Genomic DNA, 3260 nt, shown 5'->3' with positions numbered 1-3260 from the left:
CTGGAATTAGCATTGCTTCAGAAAATAACCAGGAATTGCCAACTTGTCGAGGAAATTAATGAATTCTGTTGTTGGCCTGACATTCAGACAGCTGGGTCAAGTTGGCATTTTGATATGCAAACCTACTGCTTTAAGGCATAAGGTCACCTCTCAGGGGAGAGAAAACAGGGTGGGAGGTATAATCCAATCTTAAACTTCTCTTTAGCATCATAATTGCTTAAGCCATGAGATAAATATTTATATGCTCTAGATATTTTTAATTTCAAAAAGCCATAATGAAGTCGTATTTCATGTTATTCCTCAGTCTGAAAGAATGAAATGAGATCTAGAAGTACTAAGAACTACACATTTTTTGCATTCTCCAAAAGCATTTGGAGGAAGCCCTGAAGTAACCTTTCAGTTAATCCATGAAGAGAATATGATTGACTTTATAAAGTTCTATTATTGGGCAGAAAACTGTGACACTGAGGTGGGGGTGGTGAATTGGCTGAAGAGATAGTAGCACTGTAGCACTGTCCTCCCGTTGTTCATCGATTTGCTCGGGTGGGCACCAGTAATGCATCTTCTGAGTTATGTATCAAGCAATTATAGCTAGAAAGTTTCCTGGAGCTAGCTGTCCTTTTCATCCCTAACCACTGTGTCCTAGATGTCATACATCAAATGCCAGTGGACATAACATTTGGCATATTCCAAACTGATTCCCGTCAATCACTAATAACCTTTCTCTTCTTAAACTGCCTTATTCATTTTATGGCTGGCTCAAATTCCTCTTCCTTGGAGTGTGTCCTAGGATAGCACAGTGCCTTCCCAATTGTACACAAAAGACTAAACTGGAACTGGAAGCACCCCAGGGAAACAGTGGAACTACAAATGAGAGTCAGAGAATTCAACCCAATCCGAAAGACTTTCTAACTAATAATCACACTTCAACCTGTGTTCCTGGCCTTCTTGCTGGAACTCAAAATGCTTTTCAGCAATTACTAAAGGAATCACCCAAACATCCTTGCATATCCGCAGGGAGCATGTACTATAATAGTCACTTAATGGATTGGAAAAGTTGCACTGCAGAGAGGTTAAGTGCTTTACCAAAATATTGCAAGAGGAGGCAGAGTTAAAAGACAGTCTGCAGTGACCCTGATCCTGTCACTAGTGTTGCTGAAAAAACAGCCTTGTTTTTCTGTTTTAAATTTTTTTTTTAATTTACCAACATCATTTCCAAGATCAGACCTAGGTAGGTAAAGAACTAGATCTGGGGCAGGAGTAATAATACAGCGGGGAGGGTATTTGCCCTGCACGCAGCCAACCCAGGTTCAATCCCCAGCATCCCATATGGTCCCCTGAGTACTCCCAGGAGTAAGTCCTGAGTGCAGAGCCAGGAGTAACCCTTGAGCATTGCTGCATGTGACGTGAAAAAAAAATGAAAAAAAAAAAACTAGGTCTAGGGACACATCCATGGTCTTATTATAATGAATGTTTAGCTTGCCCTAATTATTACAAATTCAGAACAACAAGAACATTCACAGCTGTTTTAACTTTCTCCATGTAAACTGTAGAGAGCTAAAGAATATCATTTTCTCCCCGTGGTGGGGGTGGGAAGCGCGAGGGAATCAGAATAAAAGCACTGTGCTGAAGGGTGTTCCTTTATTCCTTTGCCCCATATATATTCCAGATATAAAGATATCTTTTCAGGCTCTTCAGAATTTCACTGCCTGGGCTGGAATGATAGCACAGCAGGTAGGGAGTTTGCCTTGCACGCGGCCAACCTGGGTTCGATTCCCAGCATTCCATATGGTCCCCTGAGCACCGCCAGGGGTAATTCCTGAGTGCAGAGCCAGGAGTAACCCCTGTGCATTGCCAGGTGTGACCCCCCCAAAAAAAAGCAGAATTTCACTGCCCCCAGAACTAGCCACTATGGTAGACATCACTTGTTTGTTCTCTAATGTCTGGTTAGATTTGACAATGGTCCATCTCAGCAGATTGAAGGGCATGCAGAGACAGCTTGGATTGTTTATTTCCCAAATTCCTCCTTGCCCAGTTACAGTTAGGATTGACTTTCCCCATCTACCAAATACTTGCACCTTGATCCTAGCATCGGTCGTTGTAAATCATTATTCCCTTCCTCACTTTGTCGGGCCTGGGAGTGGGGAGGGAGAGGGAAGAGTCAGCGACTCTTAAATCCACTTTATCTTTGGCAAATAATCTCTTTGTTGAATTTTTTAAGCACAAGAGGGACATAAGGTATTTATAATGGGGGGAGGTTCTCATACCTTTTAAATACCTTATTTTAAATATCTTATATTTTAAAGCCTCCCCATGATAAATACCCTATGTCTCTCTTTGTGCTTAAAAAATTTAACAAAGAGATGATTTGCAAAAGACAAAGTGGATATGAGTGTGGTAGATTTAAAACCTCCCCCAAGAAAATGTCATGATTGTCTAAGTTTAAGGCGTTTTGTAATAAACTAGAAATGTATTAAGCCAATGCTAGCTTAGAATAGGAAGGAGGGAACAAACAAGGACATTTTTAGAAGTTGGGCAAATGGACCAAATTGGATATTGAAGAGGGCAAGGAATCAGCAAACCCAAAGATAACTTTCAGACTTTTAGGACAAGGAGTATTCCTTTAAAAATTAATTGATTAATTCATTACCTATGCAGTACTACTTATGATATACATTTTTTATGCTATTCAACTTTGGGCACCATGACCTACAATACGATGTAAAATAGCATTTCGTGCATCAAAAAGCTCAATGCCACACCCTCCACTAGAGTATCCACTTCACCATCCTCCCAGCCAATGGCCTTTCATTCTTTGTTCTCTGTATCACCACGGTAAGCTTCCTACTGAAGACAAATTCTCAGTTTCTGTTACCTTTGCGTATTTGTTGTTTCCTTACTATGTTTTTCTACGTGTCCATATGAGAGAAATCTTTCTATATCTGTCCCTCTAGCTTCACTCAGCATGATACTCTCCATATCCACCCACTAGCAGCAAATGGCATAATTTTATCTTTTCCTATAGCTGAGTAGGATCCCAGAGTGTATATGTATTACAGTCTCTTTTCCCAGTCAAGAGTTCTTGGACACCTGAGTAGTTTCTGCTCTGAATCATCGTAAATAGTGCTTCGGTGAACACAGGAATGCAAATGTCTTTCCTGTAATAGTATTTTGGGGCCCCTTCTGATAGGTGCCAAGAAGTGAAATCGCTGGGTTATATAGAACCTCAATTCCTAGATTTTTTGAGAAGTGTCTACATT

At 40.6% G+C, this 3260-nt stretch overlaps 1 pseudogene; it reads right to left on the bottom strand.

Annotated features, from left to right (window-relative positions):
- Nucleotides 1–1397: 1397 nt before the first annotated feature.
- LOC129402962 (small nucleolar RNA SNORA72) lies at nucleotides 1398–1523 on the bottom strand (annotated as a pseudogene).
- Between the last annotated feature and the right edge of the window lie 1737 nt (nucleotides 1524–3260).

Source organism: Sorex araneus, chromosome 2 (genome assembly GCF_027595985.1).
Source record: "Sorex araneus isolate mSorAra2 chromosome 2, mSorAra2.pri, whole genome shotgun sequence".
Taxonomy (NCBI): Eukaryota; Metazoa; Chordata; class Mammalia; order Eulipotyphla; family Soricidae; genus Sorex; species Sorex araneus.
This window is presented reverse-complemented; position numbering and strand designations above follow the sequence as displayed.